The 21,220-nt window shown below is 36.5% G+C and overlaps 1 long non-coding RNA gene across 1 annotated transcript in view; it reads right to left on the bottom strand.

The window, feature by feature from the left end:
- The window catches only part of LOC115338292, a 155,775-nt gene extending 137,737 nt beyond the window's left edge, over nucleotides 1-18,038 (bottom strand). The window contains exons 1-2 of the long non-coding RNA XR_003922373.1: nucleotides 17,981-18,038; nucleotides 11,998-12,123 (exon numbers count right to left, since the gene is read on the bottom strand). This is a non-coding gene — a long non-coding RNA (uncharacterized LOC115338292). The remainder of the gene's footprint in view (nucleotides 1-11,997; nucleotides 12,124-17,980) is intronic.
- Between the last annotated feature and the right edge of the window lie 3,182 nt (nucleotides 18,039-21,220).

Genomic DNA, 21,220 nt, shown 5'->3' with positions numbered 1-21,220 from the left:
GTCACATCTTGCTCAGCTGTGGACTCAGAACTTCTCTCCACCCCTTAATTTCACCAAAAAAAATAATTAAAAAGAGAAATGGCAGCCTTCACAATGAAGAATCCATTTTGTTTAATGGCTGACCCTTTTCAGATACTCATTTGGTAAGTACTATTCAGTAGCTAACTCATGAGAAGGAAACATCAAAGTAACACAGCTTAAAATGAAAAGCTATATAGAAATTAGCTTTATATACTCTCAGCCACATAGATGCAAATAACAGCTGTAAAAGTGAAAAGAAAAAAAAAAAAAAGGCATTTGACAGAGGTTTGGAAGTTCTCAACTTTTCTGAAGCAAAGGATTATGGCAAAGCCTAGACACACACACACTTTCTTCACTCCACAACTCCCCCAAATGAGAAATTCAGTGAAAGAACTCAGTTCTGTAAGGGGCAGAGTGCAGAAAGCATATTGACCTTAAAGGGCCTTGGACAAGAGTTATCAGAAAGAAAATAAATCTAACACACAGTTTTTAGGCTGCCAGTTATAAATACTTTTTTCTCTGGCAATTTAGACATACCTCAGCTGTCAGGCCCCTAGAAAAATACCACCTCAGTCACTGTCAAGCTCTGTTATTTCAACTGATTGCTGACTTTAGGTGGTTGAAGTTTCAGTTAAGTTAATTTCCCCTACAGGAAGGTACATGAGGCTTTTATTAGTAATGATCTAGTCACTCCCTGACACACACAAGTACATTATTTACCAATGATAGTCACAAATACACAAAAGATAGATATCCCTTCCTCTCAAAATAAAATCCATCTTTGTTGCTAGTTTGCATCTTCCACAACATCTCCGAGTATGCATAATCTTTTGATAGGCAAAATGCAGTCTTTTTTGTTCTGCTAATATATCAACCATCTAATGAAACGTTTAAATATATTACTTCCAGATGGTTTCAGTGGGATTTCCTTTCCACTGTAACACATTCTAATGCAGTACTTTGTTTCTAATATACTCTAGAAATTCACAAAACTGTAAGGGTTTCATTCAAGCATGGGTTCTAATACGAAGTGTCCTAGTCGCTTCATCATAAATAAACAGGCTGAGGATCCCATGGAGTACAGCTTTTCTGTGGGGGACTTCAGTAAGTGTTAAGCATCAACCACATACAGTATGCTTTGCAGAGCCTTGCATGAGAAACACCACCCAAAAAAGTCAGCTAGTAATCAGATCCCAGAACCTCAAACTCCAGAGTTCCTCTTCGTAATTCAAACATCTTCAACCACAGACAATTAAGTCAGATTTTACAGGCTTCTCTTGGACCATGCTTTTACTCCCTTAGTTTGCATTTCTTAAGCCTTGGAAAACTTCATATGTTTTACAAGACCAATTGTACAAATTAAAATGGAAACTATTTCTAAATCTGTTCATTTCAATACATGCTATTTGTAGAGTACTTTAGTTGACCTTAAGAATCTTTCACCCTGCTTTAAGTACCTACAGCAGGATACCATAAATCATACAACAGCATAAAAATCTAGCATTTGCTATAAGTTAGAACTATGATTTTCTTTATACTTCATAGTGAGAAGAAATTTTACAATTGATTTCACGATAATTGAGTTTAAAAAGCAGAATGTAATTTAACTGGAATTTAAAATGCTGCACTTACTGGAATACTTTACTTGTCACAAGGTCTAGGGGTTTAGAATTGACTAATAGACAGTGATGATGATAAATCAGTGTAGCAGAGTTAATTCCTCAGAGTTGCACTGGATTTAGTCACTCAGCCCTCAGAATAATGGAATTGCATGGCCAAATTCCTCTGCTACCAGGAGAATTTAAGGACAAGGGACTTCAGCTACGTTTTTTTTTTTTTTTTTGAGAAAGAGAGAGAAAGACTTTCTAATGGTACTGAAAAAAATAAACCTGTGTAAGTCACAGCAGTCTAATTCATCATCTTCCTTTCCTTTTGAAATTGTAATTAGGATCACCGTTTATACATGTTTCAGGCACACTCAGAGTTCATTGCCTTTATTGGACAATCTCAAATAGTATGAGCCTGGTTAGTGCACAGATTTTAGCATACAGCTAAAGAGAAGTTGAAGCAATAAACTAGTTGCTTCCCTAAGAAAAAATATTATCTATCATTCCCAATGTAAAAATAGTTCAAGCACTTAAAAAACAAAGAAAAATATTTTGTTTGCCACTAGTATTTAAATTTCCAGTTTGGTCTCATGTGTGCAGTAGTGAGTTAAAAAAAGATGTACTTTTGTATCTTGCCTCACTAACAGTAGCAACTAAATTGAAATGAGCCATAACATTTCATGATGATGCTTCTTATATTCCCTGTTTGTACAGATGTATGTACCTATTTGTGTGTCATTCCAAGTTTACATTTTTCAGTCTCATTAGAACAATGAATCCTATGCTTTATCAGTCAGTAGTCAGTTGCAGTGTTAGAGCTACCTGCTTTATGCTTTACCTATTTCTGCCAGTGAAAGATTTTCATAATAGAGCTCTGACCAACCCAAAATAATCCCTCCCTTAATGCCGCCTTCAGCAGTAGCCCCAATCTACACCAACCTTTGGGTAGCCAGAACAGAAGGTGAACATTTGGAAAGTTCTGTCCAGACTATGATTCAGCAGTACTCTTCTGGGGGATTATTTATTTAAAAAGTGATACATAAGTATGTATAATGTCCCCCTCCAGTGGACAGCTACAAGAGCCATGGTAGATCGCATATGAATAGCTGCTGCTTTAACTGCAGAAGTAAACCACATGTGTATTCTTACTCATTTCTCTACACAAACCCCCACTGCCTGAAATGCATTTTATGCAGCCACATGTACCCAGTGGGAACCATTTTTGTGTTACAAGAACTGTACTGTCTCAGGGCTTCAAGTCACATATATATTAAGTTACATGGGAGGTTTGTATTATATTTTTGTTTAATAAACATAAACTTAACTACAATGTCATTGTTAATGATGGTCTAATTACACTTTTTTGTAAGCATGCATACAAACTTCATATTAAACATCTCAGTAGTGCACTTTTTAATGTGCTTTATAAATTAAATGAAACAGAAACATTTCTAAATTATAATGGGAAATGCATCTGTGCCATAATCCCAAGAGTCAATTTCACTGGTCAGTGTTTCCTTCTGTTATCTTAATTTAAAATACTAAAATAAACAAATGTAAATATCAAGCACATGTACCAAACACCCTTTAATCTTGATAGTTACAAGGCAAAATTCTGTGTCACTTGCATTACTATTACTTAATCCCCAGGCTTTAGACTGGAAACTGCATCCCTTCACTTTTGACAGGCAGATTATAGAGATGACTGTCTTTCTCCAGTACTTCTTAAATGCCTCCAGTCATGATTTAATTACCTTTACTCCTCCTCTTCTCTTTTGGTTCATAGCCTAAAACAGCAGCCTTGGCAATCAATGATCAGTGCTTTAGAATAAGCCATCAGCCTCCATTATGAGAAATTTTTATAACTCCACTAGGGTTAACATTCTCTCAAGCACTAATTTGCAAGACAATGCCCCAACAGATACAAGAAATGAATATTCCTTCAGTATCCCATTAAGAAGCATGAAGTTCAAATATCATATTTTACCTGTATGTATTCAGGAAATGAGAAGCATTGGTGTATCACACCAACTTGTGTTTGTGCACAGCATCCATTATAATTCCTCCACAGACGAATCTTAATAAAACACACTATCATCCAAGAGTTACCATGTCACCTGTCCACAATGTTTCTAGAACTCAGCTACTCTTGCCAGGTTATATTCCTGCTACCAAGAATACTTAATTTCAGCTCAACAGTTATGTAGGAATAAAAAAAAAAAAAAAAAAAAAATTAAAAAAAAATTAAAAAAAATTTTCAGTTTACAAATAATCCCCTACTAAAAAAAAAAAAATCTGGTTGAAGTTCTTTTCTTATAACCAGTGTAGAAAAACATTTCTTTTAAAAATAGACTAGATTACATATAATAGGCTTTTTGCTGCCTTTTAGTGCCCATCTGCCAAAGAGGGACTGCAGTTTGTTAAAGTATGCCAGTAAATGTTCTCCTATCATTTAAAGAAACATAACAGTATGATTGTACGTTTGGAAAAAAACACAGGCATCTTTGCTATCATTTTCAAAGTAGAAGCTCTGTAACTGCTAGATACCATCATTACTACAGCTACTAACTCTGAAATTTTATTTAAGTTGCATATGAGGTTGAATTCATCCAACATCAGGTTTGAATAATTCATGTTGCAATACCTGCTGCTAATACTGAACCACTTCAACTGTCCAAGAGAGCCATTCGGATTCTAGGAAAGATCTGAAGCATTTTCAAAATTTTATTCCTTGGTGAGAGTAAATTTTCATCTCAGTCAGGACTGACAGCTGTCATTCGTTTTCCTCAAAGACACTGGCAGTGTTGTAGTCTTCCTGAAGCAAGGATGAAGTGAAACAGAAGACAATAGCACGTGCACACACTTTATAAGAAACTGTATGGGAAACTATGTCTTTGTCTTTTTGTGAAAAAGGATCAAATCCTGGAGTGGGTGGTCATGTTTGGTGCCCTCAGCAGCAAAGGCAGTATCAAGCAGTAGTCTAGATGATCTGAAAGCTCAAGATAATAATCAGCTGTGGCAAAGTTTGTCAGATCTGACACTTCTCTTATCACACATGAAACATACAAGCATATCTGTCCTGGGATACACAGATGAGTTTATTCATACTGATGAACTCAAAGGTACCAGCTGTATGCATCTGCTATAATAAATGGGCCAGCATAGTAAAATGCTTAGTACTGCCAGGGCAACATAACTATGATGCAATATAATACATTGCAATTATACTAAAATATCCTACCTCACTTTTTTGTTACTGTTCACAGGAAATGTTAAAGGGAAAGAAAATGCACAATAGTGTATATTTTTTAATTAAAAACTAGGTAGCAACTTTAACATTTCTTTTCTTCAATGTATAATCAAGCCATATAGAGAAAGACCAAGTATCATGGAACAATATCATGACTCTGACATATTCAGTAAGCTATATTGCTTTTCTATATTTAAACACATTTTTAGTTGTGATAATCACGCACTCTTCTTTACTGTAGTTTCACAGTAGAACTTACAGTCACTGATATATTCAATGTCAAAAAATTAGCAATATCTGCCATTTGACTTCTTTTGATTTCAGAATTGTTAAATGTTTATTTAATCTACTAACTATACTATAATAGCCCTTAAAAGCTTGCCACTCTTCCTAAAGAAAAATAGATATGATTAACTGTTCATTTATTTTTCTACATTTACAGAAAAGTCCAAATTCTACAATGTATTTATTCAAAGAAAAATCAACACAATTCACAACTAAAGAACTATTAAATGGCAGGTATTTTAGTACAAATGTATTATCAAATCTAATTTTGGCAGCTGCCACTAAAAATACATCTTTTTTAAAATAATATTTTTTGAGAACAGTAGCAAACAAATTAAGATAGAGGTGAGTTCTAAGCAAAACTTTTTCAGACTGTGGAGAAAGACTGACTACAGCTAGAAAAAAACCCATGGTTTGAATCATGCTTGAGAAGAGCAATTGCATTATAGTGAAGGCAACACACTGCATTAAAAGTCCCAGTTCAGTCACCACCCCTGCCACTGCTGAGATGTCTACCTCAGTTTTTCATCTCAATGTTTGCCTAAGGATTAGAAACACTTTTCAGACAGGGGGTTTTTTATTGCTTGGTATGTAAAAATATCCAGTTTATTTTGGTTTCCTATATGTCTATGTGGGTTCTTCATGGACCATAACCTCATTATACACTGCACAGACATTAAAGACCAAAAAAATTATCTGTGAGACCCTCGAGGCACTGTTATAACACAAATAATGTACCGTACCTTGTTCAAAGTTTTTGTCACTTTTTTCTAAATGAACAATGGAATTGTTTACAATTATCACATGTCAATTCAGCAACACATTTTTACCAAAGCCGAAAAGGAGAAAAGAAAATGCATCTACCTTTTTTCCTTTTTTGCTTATCTTTCCTCACTTTTTTTTTATAGTTGAGTTCTTAAATTGACAGGTACTAGTAGACAATGCCTCGACTTTAAGCTGATGGTTTCTTGTTCACTGTTTCTAGGTGACTGTTCTGAAGTTTTGGGTGCTGGGATTTTCTTTGCCATTTCATAAGTCAACCCACATATTTACACAGCAATCCAGATAAATGACTCAAATACCAAATACACAAACAAATTTAGTTATCAGCAGCCCATTTTCAGAACTAGAGATTTTAGTAACCATATCTCACATGAAATCTTAAGGAGTCAAGAGTATTGTCAATTATCTTCCCTTTCACTCAGAAGTATAATTTTAACCCTTTTTCAAATACTAAGGTTAAAAAAAAGTCTCTGTTGGTTTTGGTTTGTTTTTTTCCTTTAGGCACCTGAGGCTATTTCTAGTTATGGCACATATGCCATAATCATTTAGAGAAAATGAGATTTAATGTTGTCTAGTCCAAGATTTTCAGTCTAATAAGACTATTTCATAGTTTTAAAACTGTACACACCTCACCACTAAAAATAACTTCCATTAAAAATGTCAACAACAGTATCATCTGACTCAAAATGTTCTTTGCTACACAGAAGATAACTGAGTACACTGTCAGAAAATGCTTATTTTTCTTGGTTTCCAAAAGAAAGTCTTTTGAGATCATAATGTCTGTCTTTCCATCTTCAGCTCAAAACTTCATCCTACTCAATTTTTCATCCCATCTCACCAATTCAAAGGCAGAATATATTCTCAAAAAGAATTATGTTCCCACAAGTTTTCATGAAAATTCTATGAATAGAAAGGGAGAGATCAAATTAATGCTGTACGTATTACATACAACTGTTTGGCATCAGCTGGCTGGCCAAATAGTGTGAACCCAGTTGCCAGTCATTTAACATGTTCATAGCTCAAGATTAACTACCATATGTGCTCCCTCTTGCCCACAAATCTTAGCATTGCTGCAGCGAGGATGGAAAGTATTCAGATCTATAAAAAGAGGCCATCGTCAGTTGTACTGTTCTTGGAACAAACTTGTTCAGTGGTTATTCCTATACTTTTTTTAAAAAGCAACTAATATTACACTTCCTCTGTCAGAACTGTAGATTTAACATAATATATAAAAAAAAAAAAAGTAATTTTACTGATACCTTGATATTTTTATGCTGCAGCCAACTGAGAGTTTGCTGATACAGCTAAAAGTGTCAATTACTCTGTAATGGCATAAGGTAATAAATGCAATACATTATACTGGATGCAGAAGGTGGTTGATAATTACTTGCCATCATGTTGTGTAAGTTTCCAAATCAGTGATTTTGAGCAGGATACATAAGTGATTCAGCATTCATATTCAGGTACCATGAAATCCCTGTAGCCCTCAAAGTTCAAAGAGTCTCAGGTTTTCAGTAATACTGTTATTTATATTGTTTGGAAGTTATTTTGTACTAGCTAGGGGAAATATTTACGTTCTACCCTTTCTAAAAATACTAGGACGCACCTGCTTCCTGAGCACCTTTGATTTCCCAGTTCATCATGCTGGTTGCTGCAATTCTCACTCAAAGATAAACTCTCTCAATTTATTTGATAGTAATCAAAGTCAATTGATTCCATTGAGGGATATACAAAGAAGGATCTGATTTTAGGCATATCATCTGAGTAAAATAATCTTAGGAAAAAAGGATAGAAGTAGGGAAAAAATTATTTAAGTATCATTGCAGATAATGATTCCACCAACCTGTCTGTCAACATTAATATTAGCCTCTTTGCTACACAAGTTATTTTCTTATAGCAGTGAAGTTGGTGTTTGCAGCCATTCATGTATCTGGGGAGTACTTGTCTTGTATTTTCTCTCAGCAAGTCTGCACTGACATAACCTGTGCAATGTGTGAAAAGAAAGCCAAAATGATGGAAAACCTGAGTTCTTCATAATGCCTCCCAGCACTAGTTGCTGTTAATAGAGACAAGGATCAGTTCAACTGAATAGGAAAAGACAGTGAATTTTTACTTTCCCTTGGTATCCAACCAAATAAGTTATACATGCCAACTTGAGTGATGTTCATTACATCAGATTCTTTATATGATCAGTAAGTAAATTGTGGTCTTAATTCTTTCCACAGAATCACTGAGGTTGGAAGGGACCTCTGGAGATCATCTAGTCTTAGTTCCCTGCTCAGAGCAGGGTTAACTACAGCTGGCTGCTCAGGACCATGGCCAGCCAGTTTTAAACTGTCTCCAGGGATGGAGACTCCACCACCTCTCTCATCAACCTGTTCCAGTGTTTGACCACCCTCAGAGTTAGAAAGTTCTTTCTTAGATTTAAATGGAATTTACCATATTTCAATTTGTGCCTATTGCTTCTCATCCTGTCCCTCAGCACCACTGAGTCTGGGTCTGTCTTCTTCACTCCTTCCCATTAGGTATTTATGCACATTGATAAGACCCTCCTCGATCCTTCTCTTCTCCAGGCTATACGGCCTCATCTCTCTCAGCTTCTTTTTGTTTCACAGATGCTCCAAGCCCCTCATCATCTCAGTGACCCTTCGCTGAATTTGCTTCAGGACATCCATGTCTCTTGTACTGCAGAGTCTGGAACTGAACACAGGACTTCATGTGTGATCTCACCAATCCCGAGTAGAGGGAAGAATCACCTTCCTTGACCTGCTGGTAACGATCTTCCTAATGCAGCCCAGGATGCTGTTGACTTTCTTTGTTGCAAGGATGCATTGCTGCCTCATGGTCATCATTCATCATTCAAGATGACATCCAGGTCCTTTTCTGCAAAGCTGTTTTCCAGACTGTCAGGCACCATGCTGTATTTTTGCATGGGGTTGTTCCTCCCCAGGTGCATGACTTTGAGCCTTTCCTGTTGTTGAATTTAATGAGGTTCCTGTCAGCCCATTTCTCCAGCCTATCAAAGTCCCTCTGAATGGCAGCACAATGCCTCCTCCCTTGGGGAGGAGTGTACTCCACTAGGGTAGATGACTGGAGTCCAAATTGTGACACTGATCTCAACCCTTAGAGCCCAGCAGTTCCACCAGTTTTCAGTCTGCCTTATCGCCCTCTTATGTAGGCCATATTTCATCAGTTTGTTAATGAGAGTGTTACGGGACACAGTGTTGAAAGCCCTGCTGAAGACACACAACATCCACTGCTTCCTCAAGACAGTGACCTCACTGTAGGAGGCTATCAGGTTGGTCAAGCCTGATATCCCTTTTGTAAATCTAAGCCAACTACTCCAAATCACCTTCTTGCCTTTGTGTTTGGAAATGGTTTCCAGGATTATTTGCTCCATCACCTTCCCAGAGATCCAGGTGAGGCTGCCCAGCGTGTAGTTCCCCTGATCTCCAGAAAAGGTATCAAGTACCTTGACATTTTCCATGTCTTTTGTCACCAGGAACCCTTGCCCCCTTTGACAGTATATTCATATTTTTCTAGTCTTCCTTTAGCTCCTAGCTGCCTTTCATATTCCTTCCCAGTTTCAACACCAGTTGGGCTTTGACTTCCACTGTTCATTTTTATGTCTGACTTTTGTCAGGAACTCCTTGCTTAACAATGCAGGCTTCCTGACACCTTTGCTTGACTTCCTACATATAGGCAAGGATTATTCTTGAGCTCAGAGAAAGTACTCCTTGAAAATCACCAGCTCTCCTGGACCATCTTCTCTCCAGGACCATATCCTATGGCTCCCAAGCAAGTCCCTTAAAAGGCCAAAGTCTGTTCTCCTGAAGTCCAGGGTTGTGATCCTGTTATTTGCCTTGTTCCCTCCTCTCAGGATCCTGAACTCCACCATCTCATGTCACTGTAGCCAAGGCTGCTCTGAGATTTCACATCCCCTTCTCAACCCCCTTGTTTTAGCTTACAGAACCTCCATGTTCAACTGTCACTTAGCAAAGTGTGTGTGTGTGTGTGTGTGTGTGTGTGTGTGTGTGTGTGTGTGTGTGTGTGTGTGTGTGTGTGTGTGTGTGTGTGTGTGTGTGTGTGTGTGTGTGTGTGTGTGTGTGTGTGTGTGTGTGTGTGTGTGTGTGTGTGTGTGGGTGTGTGTGTGTGTGTGTGTGTGTGTGTGTGTGTGTGTGTGTATTGTGTGTGTATTCTGTGATGATATTAAGGAAACAAAACCAGAAATACAAGAAAGGCTCTTTATCTCATTTTTAAGTTGAGACTACATACCCTCCAGAAGTGAAACTACAGGAAAAGATATGATCACTAACTTTGTAATGTGTGCTTCTAATCAAGAATTTCACCACCACCCTTCAATTTAGTAACCTATGACATTTGGCTAAGATTATATTTCAGTTAAAAGAAAACTCAGTTTATACATATTTGAGAAGATAACTTTCCTGATATTGCACTACAATATGATGACGTTATTGCTCAAATGGCTCATCAAGTGCAGGTTTATTTTACTAAACCTAGCATAAGGAACACGTTAAATCTGCAGCAGGAGGCAGATTCACATGCAAGCAGTCTGATATTTAGTAACTGCAGTCATATCCAGACAATCTCTAATGTAACATAATTAATCTCCTGCCTGACTCCAATACTGTGTGCATTCAATGAACAAATACAGTGCATATTTGTGGGCTTCCTCTTAGTCATACCTTACAAACCAATCACCCAGTGAACATGTGGAGCCAGCATCTAAACTTCTCTTTAAAAATACTTCATTGGAGTATAAAACAAAACTAAAATTAGTTTGTAATTAATATGCAAGCAGGTTTTTCCACCTTCAATGAATTTTCATCACATGGAGTTGAAGCATGGCATAAAAGAATACTTGAACATTAGAAATTAGTAAAATATCATCCCTAGTCATTTGCATATTTCTATATTTCTTGAAAGGCTGGCTACAAGAAGCACAAATAACAAGTAGATGACTGAAAAAAAACATGCAGAACTAATAGTTCCAGAAAACCCTACTGTAAAATGAATTTTAAAAGGTACATAACATATTTCCTTGACTTAATAAATCTGAATATTACTACAGTCATTTAATAGTCAGCCCTGAAACTTCAAAAATTTACCTGTTCTGCAGAGATGGGCTGATATATTAAATTTACAATATTGAAACTGTTTAAAGTCCCCCAAATGTATAAAAACTAGCTTCCTGATTAAACCTTTATTCTTGCTTCTATGTTCTGCAATAGTAGGTGTACCCAATCACTGTATTTCATCTCAGCTGACACCCAGACCTCAAGATGACTTCAGGCAGAAGTGAAATAGACAGTTGTCTAGAGCACAAACTGATGAATATTTAAAATTCAAAGCTTTAAGTAAAATAAAGTATCTCAGAAATGCAGCTGCAGTTTAGAAATGCAAAGTCCAGCTTACCCTTGCAGCAGCAATGCTATGTTATGTCACTACTCTTGGGAACCTGTATTCAGCAGTGCTATTTTGATGAGAGTGGAATAAAATATGAACAGAGACAGATACACCATTAAGGGGGGGTCAGGATCACCCATTACTGGTGCTGCAATGCTTGTCTCAACCCCACAACCACTTAGAGAAGATTTTTTTCAACTGCTTCCACAACATGGAGTTCTACCACTACAAGGAACAAATAAATGAAACAACTTTTGTAGCCTCCATCTGTATGACAGAAATAATTCTGTTTATAACATTAGGAAGCATAGACAGTTCTGATATGTCCTGTAGATACTTCTTTTCATTGTTCTTTTCATTCTGAAAGCTTTCTTATCTATATACGTTAGAAAATGATTATATATAGCTATTTTGTGTTCTACGTCAGATTAACCTACAGCAAACCACATAGAGATGCAGTGTATAAGGTATACACAGAGCACACAGGCTGGTCTCAGACTGGTGGTTCACACAAGTTGGTGAATTCCTGCCAAACAGATGTCACAAAATTCATGACTTCTAATTTATAAATTAGAATTAATCATGAATTAAGCATTAAAATTGCAGACACATAGCTTTAAATACCTGGGCTTCTTGGAGATACTACTGCTGATATGTGAGACACCACAGGTGGTTGAATCATTGAATGATCAAAATCAAGCCTCCATCTTCTCTTTTGCTCCTTTTTGCCTCTCCAATACATCAGCATATCTAGAAATGGAAATAAGAATCAAAATGATAGGACTAGAAGAAAGTTCCAAAGTTTAGCCTAGCTTTTTACCCTCTGCAAGTAAAAGTCACGTGAGAACACTGTTCAGGAAGGACTGGTCTATTTTGTCTCAGGAGGCCATCAAAAAAAGGTAGGCAGTCGGTCGATATTTTTTGATAGTACTTCATTTTAGTCTTTTACATTAATATCAAAGACTATGGATACCAAAGATGACAGAAATAGTATGTTTAAAGAATAACAATGGAAAGGATGATCAGTATGAAAATTGTATTCTCCTACTCTAACATTTCACTAAATACTTCAAAGTAAAAGCAGACTATGAAAGCCATTTTAAAACATGTCCTTCTCTGCCAGAACAAGCAAAACAAGCCTGAAACAACCTGTAACATGCTTTGCTGAGTCAAAAATCACATCTAAACTTCAGATGGTGATTTCTGTTTCAAGTCTGCAATCCCTCATATACCTGAGTGAGCTCTAAGTGGGTGAAGTGAAACCTTCTGCTTCCATATATTTCAGTCAGGGTCATCTCTTATCCCTGCCAACCACAACTCACTCTTTAAAGTTCATTAAGCTTTAATTAACTGGCATTCCATAAAATGCCTAGGGTTTTCAAAGTATTCCCAGATCAACCAGCACTAGGCTAACCTGGTATGGTCAAACGAAGTCCTCTGTAATATATTTCCACATACTGCATCACTATACCTCATTTTGGTTAACACTGATAAGCATAAAGATAGCCAAACACAAATCCAAGCTCCTGCTGCCAGCCTTTCTGTTAATTAAGTACCTAGACCAAGAGTGAAACACATTTGACATTTTGACCCCTTGCTATCTAACTTCCCTTCCCCTTCAAAAAAAAAAGCATTAACAAATATTCTAAAGATTTCAATGAAAAGGGGAGGAACTGTAATGTTTTGTTATTCCATTTTAATATCCTGCTGACTCCAGTCAGCTGATTGCTATTTTTTGATTGGCAGCTGATGGTTCCCTAGCAACAGGTTAATTGATTGCAGCTGTAAATCCAACTCGTTCAACTCTCTTCTCCTATTCTTCACATGTGAGTGCTTACACACACGTCTGCCAGGTAAAAGACAGGAGATACAAATCTAAAGATCAAAGGAAAAATAGGGAGAGGGAGGTGATAGTGATTTAATCAAGAATGGTTTCAAATTTCAGAAAAAAAAATAAAGCAACGTTGGAATTAAAAATGAATTAAAAACTTATTTTAGCATACTTTTAGTCATGTTCTTTTAATGCTACTCTTTTAACACAGGGATCAATAAGTCTTTTCATTCACTATCATACTAATTAAAATGGATTCATTCCAATTTTATATATAAAATTTTACCTACCTGGGAGAGTTGAAAACCATAATGAAAAAAAGAAACTTGCAGATAGAAGGCTGAATATTGTTCATAAAGTAGGTCCAAGGGCTACCCTCCATGCATATATCAGTAATTTCTGCACTATTAACCAATCACTAAGTAAGAATTGGGAGGTTTTGTTCCATTTGTTTTAGAACTAGCTGTATTTTATATATAATATCAAAGTGACATATTTTCAGTACCAAAATAGGAAATAGATGTGGAAAAAGGGCTCAGGTAGTTTTCCAGGCCCTAAATCCAGTGACGCAGGGCTGAAAACCCCTGCTGAACTCAAATTCATAAACTCTCTAGACACTGCAGTTTCTGATTTAAGCACTTGAAAGGCCTAGCAGAAACAAGCATCAGGTGGATGTTTATAAGTAAATTGTGAGACCTTAGGGTCTTATTAAAGAAGGACAGTGAGTGTAAATTTGAGAGCAAGGAGTCACTAGAATTACTAGTGAAGAAGAAAACAGCTCTGAGAAAGGAAAGCTTTTGGGATTGCTTCTCTTACTCTGGAAGCACTGAGTTTCTGGAGCAATAGAACTGAGAAATTTGTGATTTCTCCTACCTAGAGAAAAAGGAGTGAATTGTCATTTTGCTAGTCTTGAATAGGTGAGATCAATACAAGGCAATCTCCTACATGGTCATTTTTAATCTGAATATAGGGTACTATGCTCTCCCTTTCTCCTTCCAGTAGCAGAGAGACCTTCTTTTCTCATGTTGTTATTGGAAACATGCAAACCCACACCTTCCACAAGAATGCCAGAGCCATCACGGTATCCTGGTTTGGGTTGAACCAGAAAGTCTTTATCTTTTCTGTTGAAGCTGTTCAAACTTGTCTAGTCTGCAGAAAACCTCAGAGATTCCCTGAGCCAGCAAGAACAAGTGGGACTCTGTACTTAAAGGGTTCTATAGAGATGAACAGAAACAGGAGGGGTAGGCTCTGTTTTCTTCCAGTTACTTTATTATTTTATTAAACAGTTTTTTCATGTAAAATGTATAAACAGGCCTGGGAACATGGAAATCGGCTCTCCTCACTTATATCCATAGCTACCAGTCCCCAAGTCAGGCAGTGCATACTAAATGTCTGCTTACCTGATCATCCACATCACCAGTTATTATATTTCTTTCTGAAGCACTTAGCTATGTGTAGGAAACTTAGAAATTTTAACTCTGCAATGAAGAACCCATTTTGAAAATTTTGGCGTAGTGGGATCTAACATTTAAGTGCCTATTAGATCTGTCTTTAAAATATTAAGTTCTGAAATACTCTGAGCTGGAAGAAATTTGCAGCTTTGTAAAGTTAATTTGTAAAATTCATAGCAATGTTTTTAATTAACTGAAGCACTACTAGTCCAGGGCATTTGTTCTGAAAGCCAGTTCAGCTGTCACATGTGAAAAATACTTAACTTCAGATATTTTTCCACGTGTGAGAAATATATAGAAAATGTGAACATGACAGATTGATAATGCTAAGCATCTGAAGATCATTCAGTAATGTTTTCATTCTACTTTCAGGCACATTTGTATAAATCTGTCTCCTATTTGCAATGCCCTATCACATTCTTTCCCTGTTGTAATTAACTAAATAGATAGCATTTTAAATAATGTCAGTGATATTCACTGGATGCGACCGACATAAAAGTGACTTGGATACTCGTTCTCTTCTTTTTTTAAAAAAAAAAAAAAGTGTATTTCCTGTGGGAAGCTGCTAGCATGATCTCTGAAGTAAACCTTGGCAATGTGAATCACAAAGTTATTTTCAAACATTTATTTTAGAAGCTTGGGAGAGAAAAGCATACTAAAATCACATCGTAGCAAACAAATACATACCATGGGTTAGAGATGTATGAAAATAGTAAATAAATGGTCAAGAATGTATTTGATGTACACTGCAAGTGTATAATTTGAGCATGAAAGACAAATTTAGGATATAGACACTATGGGAGTCACTAAAAAGGAACCTATATAGGCTGCCTAGCTTAATTTTAAATATATAAGATATATATGAGGGAGAAAGAATAGCCAGACATCACCTTCTATTTCACCCAGAAACATGGAATGTTTATCTTTCACACGGTCCTTATTACAAAATATACATTCATTTGGTTCTAACACCAATGTTGCACACAAATCAACTCATTTTTATCACTGTCAATCATGTAAATTGAAAATGAAAATTCATTATATTGAAGATATAGAAAGACTTACTGACAGTTAGAGGTGGGCTTTCTAGAATATTAAGTGTTCTGCATCTTTTTCCCCAAAATTTGAGTCTTAGGTTAAATATTTATGTTCCATAGGTTGACACTTGGCAGTTTGAGACATATTTTCCCAAAAGTGTATTTGGCCTTGCAAGGAAATTTGGAGCAGAACATTTATTGATAAGAACATTTCATACATGGAAAAAGGAGCTCCATGAATTTCTCTGAGGAAGGAAGACTTTCTCCTCTGATACATATAGCACCTGAAGACATTTCAGCTGACCAACTAGTCTAGTCCTAAGCATCAGGAGAGACATCGATGAGCATACACTACATCTGATAATTGTTTGTTCCAAAAATGGCCTCACAAGTGCCAAGAATAATAACCTCTACTGCTTTACAAGTGTCACATTTTTCACACACAGCAAAGAGAAATTTGTGTCTTCACACCCCCACCTCCACCCCCACTCCCTTAAGAGCATCACACTGTCAACCTGTATTCAAGTTTGGGTATTCTGAAGTCCAAGAGTGTTTCAAGCTGTATAGCTGCATATCCATCTACCTCCTATTTTGTATCAGTGAATTTAATTTCTGTTTCCTAAATATATGATTGTACTTGTCACAATCAAATTTCATCTACTTGATTCTGGACCATATATTGTTTAATCAATTTCTTTTTTAATTTTAAGCCTTTCCTCCTTACAACACCTTCCAATGTGATGTCATCTACAGATTGTATGAGGGAAGTCTAGTCCATACCTTGGGTTTCTCATGAAAACATTACTATTAATGTATGTCAGGCTCAAGACAAAATCCTTAGGGTTGCACCTTCAAACATCTTCCAGTGCTGAAGGATATTTAAACGAAGGAAAACAGGGGCATCCTTCTTCCTAGGTAAGTACCCTAATCACTGTGTTATTTTGCTAGTCATGAACCATTACATATTCTGTCTCGCTAGTGCAATAAATCTTGTAACTATTTCATGCAAAGCATAAAATTGCCAACTGAAGAAATTAAGCACGAGCCACATAGAGATAGCCTCTATTGACCAAAGTTTTAGAGAATTAATCTGTGTATTTTGTAGCAGAAATTGTTAATTCCTGCTGATTTGGAATGCTTGCAAACCTGCCATATAACTATTTCAATACTTTTAAACCAAGCTGCTGTTGGAACTTTCACTGATGCAATGCTATTTGCCTGATTATTGTCATCTTCTGTTTCCATTTTTGTTAGAACTTTAAGCCAAATGGTCCATCTGGCATTCTCTCTCACTTGTCATTTTATAAGGTATAAAAATAAAGTGTATTTTAAAATTCTAAATCATCGGCTTTGCTTTCTCACATAAGAACTCAAAGGCTTTTAAAGAATATTTTATTAAAAAAAAAATAAAAATCTCTAACTGAGATCTGCATCTACTTTATTTCAGTATCTCACTGACTGCCTACTGATGAACAGGGAGCAGACGCGTATGGGGCTAGAACATCAATGGATGTTTCACAAAATCATGTCTTGAAATTTTCAAATAGTATAGGGGATTTAGCCACATGTCTTCCATAGGAATGAACATGTGTATTGGAGAGAAAGACATTCAGAAACAGACAAAATGCTTAAGTCTTTCTTTATATGGTCTTCTGTTTGCATTCTGCATGTTTAAAAAAAAAAAAAGATAATAACTGCAGAATGTGTTCAACAGACTGGCGAACACCTCTACGAGCACAATCAACATGAGCTGAGAGGGACTCACTTTACTTCATGAATACATTTATATTATGTCATGTGAAATCACTGAGCAGCTGTTAGAGAAAAAAGAAAACATGATCAGTATTCTTGCAGAGGGACTTACGGAGGACCAATCATCAAATACACATGGCAAATAGAAATGGCAGTCTGAAAAGGTGCTAAGCAATCAAGTACAGACAAAAGTGAGACACTGTGACCTTACATTCAGCATGAGTAGTAAATTAACATATCTGTGCTGTGTACTAGGAAATTAAGAGGACAATAAGGACAAAGTAGATTTAAGTCCAGCCATGGGCTGCACAAATCTGAAATATCTAATCTAGTCTAATTACAGTCTGTTTTACATCCCACATCCCAAACCTTGGCCACCTAATCTTTTCACCAGCAACCAGCAGCTCACAGCTAGGTTTACAGACTTGACCTGTATGATTAAGCAAGGCATATTTTGTGTTTATGGGACACGGCCTAGTCATGAAGCAGGGTAATGTGAAGACAGACAAGTGACTCAGAAAATGGGCTCAACTAACTTGTCTTTGTCCATCATGCAGCCTTCATCTTTTTTCTCAGAATTCACTCCCTTCTGACCTGTAAGAGATTTCCGTTAGGCATGTCAAAGTCCAAAATGCAAAACAGAATGTTATTCAGATAAACTGATTTCTGTGCTCCAGGCGTGCTCCTCTGCTGGGAGGACAAACTAGAAGCAGTCTGTTACATGTGTGCTGTACCTGAGAGGGCTCTCAGAAACATGTTGTTAAAACTCTGCCACCAATTAAAAGACATTTGAGGTGATCTTCCTTGTTTCAAAGGAAGTTTAGCACCTCCCAAAATTATATTAATTCATCCCAGACAGATAGATGTTATCAGCAGGGCTCATAAAATCACATTTGAAGAGCAAGCTTTTTGCCTTTGCATCTAGCACATTGCCCCAGGTATTAACTAAAGAAAATAGAACAATCCATGTAGGTACTTCCTTCAGAGGTCTCTATCTACTTTAGCTACAGAGGTCTTTATCTAGTGGTTTAAATAGCATGCTGGTCTGTGTTAGACTACTCTGGTCTGGGTTAGACTACTAGTATATGCGATATGCATTTCAAGAACTGAAAATTAGTATTTGCTACAGGCAAACTATAATTTTGCTTGCCCAAGAGTGTTGCTTTATTCCTTAGAGGAGGTCAGGGAAGAAACTTCTTTTGAAAAGGGAATATTAAATTAGTAGATTCTGTAGCCCTTCACCTGTTCCCCTGGAAATACATACACAAGGCTTATCCAGGACACATTTTTAATTCAGTAAGAATTTTTTTACTGAGGAAAGGACATTAAGATTATCTGCAGTCTTTAGGTGAATGCAAAGAAATCTTGAAATCATACAGCTGTAAATTCCATCAAAATCTTATAAAAATATATATGTGATGGTAACATTTATTATTGTCAGCATTGTTCAGCAATATGTTATACAATTATAACCATTTACCCAGCAGAAAGACTATTATGTATTTCCAGGCATAGGTAATTGCAGATTTCCATAAATAGATTGACTATAAAGGGAAATAATACAGTGGGCATTTCTCCAGATTTCTGTACGTTCTAGACAGGTCCACACATGCACTGGCTGAGCAGTGCTGCAGATTATGCAAATGTAAAGTGTGCCTGACAGGCTTAGGATGTTTCCCGCTCATGGCACATATGCTACATCATACATTAGTACATATTTGTCTGGGAACACTTAAACTAGTGGGAACACTAACCCCCTCTCTGCCAAAATGATATTAAGAGTCAGCAACAAGTTACCTAATTTGTGTTTTTTTAAGAAAGTCTTATAAGCCTATTTAGATAATTTAAGACTTCATGCTGTGCATATTAAACCAAGGTAAAAAGTGAGTAGGAGGTCAAAAAAGGTAATGGAAAGGAAATGCTCCTGCAATGATGACAGCTTGTCAGTCTTTGGTTAGATATCAGCACAGCCTCATCAAGACAACTCAATTTACTTTAGTGGACCTACACCTACACCAGTTCATACAAGTGAACTTCTGTCCTCATGTTACCATTTTTGACTGGTAAAAATTTGTGTCTACATCTCTTTTGTTTGTCCATAATGGTTTGGGGTTTTTTTTGTCATGCATTCTTAAGAATAAGGAATGAATGCACAAAAGCCTTGATGCTTCTGCTCAGGATGCAGGTGCCTAATTTAATGTGTGCTAACAGGTAATATTTTTTCACATTTGCACGGAGTGCAAAGGAAAAGAAAAAGCTACTAGAGATTATGCAAGGTTTTACATTATTAAAGCCCTAGATAGGAATACCCCACTGTAGCAACAACCAGAGACCTCCCAAACACTTTCTTCTGCAGTTTACAATAAATATACAAGTTGCGAATATTACAGCTTCTCTCTAGAACTGACAGCTATAGCCATAAGATACCCATTGCTTTTGTTTCCTCTTGTATGCTTCTAATTGTATTTGAGTTTACACTATAATGAAGTATATTTGGCTAGCAGCAAATTTCATCCACCCACCCATCCCTCGTTAGTACACAGTGCATGCAGTTCATACAATTCAAGGTTTTCCACAAAAAGCCATGAACAAATTATGAAAATTATGCTGATGCCAAATGTAGGAGTATTACTGGTAGTTGCTTTCATTCTCAAGTCACACTATTGAAATAGGATTTAATACTTTTAATAGCAGTATCATTTTAGTGGTAATGGTCAACAAATAGAAATCAGACAAAGGTTACAGAGAGAGGAAGTTTCTTCTACTAGGTTAACTATGTCAACTGGAGAAACAAAATCAAATCAACTTTTGAGCATGCCAGCTCTTCTTCTGGTCTGTTTAAAACATAGTACATTTTAAGCATACTTCTTCAGAATCTCATTAACTGTTGGGGCAAGCAAGCAGCCTCATTCTCACAGGGGCTATAAACTAGTCCTCATATTTCACAGAAATCTTGGAGTGAAAACTGAATACCAGAATTTCTACTTTCCATTAGTGAACTACTACAGAAAGATACTAAAATGGAGAGGAAAAGAATTTAATCCATTTTTCCTATGCTTTAATTTTGTGCTCTCACCACTTGCCATGCTCCACTGTTTTAATAAAAGAGCATACAGAAGTACCACTACACGCATACACACCCCTACAGACATTTTCACCATTTATTGTGACCGTGCACATTTCTTTCGAGCTAAATGATAAGGACGGTGTCCCTTGCCTTCACAACATAAGGGATATAATGAAAGAGCTTTTAGGATAATGAACTATCCTGTACCAGAAAAATGGTTCATTCTTTTAGTTGCATTACCTTCCACACCAGTATCTAATGAACAAAATTGTTCAAGTGGATGGAAGTCCAATTGCATGGATAAGAGGTTTTTATGTGTATACCTGGCAAACAAATACTCTGTTATGGATTTTTAATCACTCTGTGACCATATGACTAAAATGCATCCCTGGAATAGTATTCTAGCGATGCATTATAGAGTGTGTGTTCCATCCAAAATGGTGTGTGAATGGCTTATGAACCTTTTTTTTTCCCCAGTAGTAAAATCCTCTTTATCTGATTGGAAATAAATAGATAGCATAGAGCTCTCAATAACTGATTTGATGTCTAAGCTATTTATCGTATAAACTGTAAAAAATTATTGCTTGTGACAGAAAGTGCATCATATATCGCCTGTGAATCTGCTTGAAAATGCAAATGCACCATTACTTCAGACATGTTCTTTTTGAAAATCAAACACTGAACCACAAAGTTAGTAACTTTCTTCAGA

This window comes from Aquila chrysaetos, chromosome 2, assembly GCF_900496995.4.
Source record: "Aquila chrysaetos chrysaetos chromosome 2, bAquChr1.4, whole genome shotgun sequence".
NCBI lineage: Eukaryota > Metazoa > Chordata > Aves > Accipitriformes > Accipitridae > Aquila > Aquila chrysaetos.
This window is presented reverse-complemented; position numbering and strand designations above follow the sequence as displayed.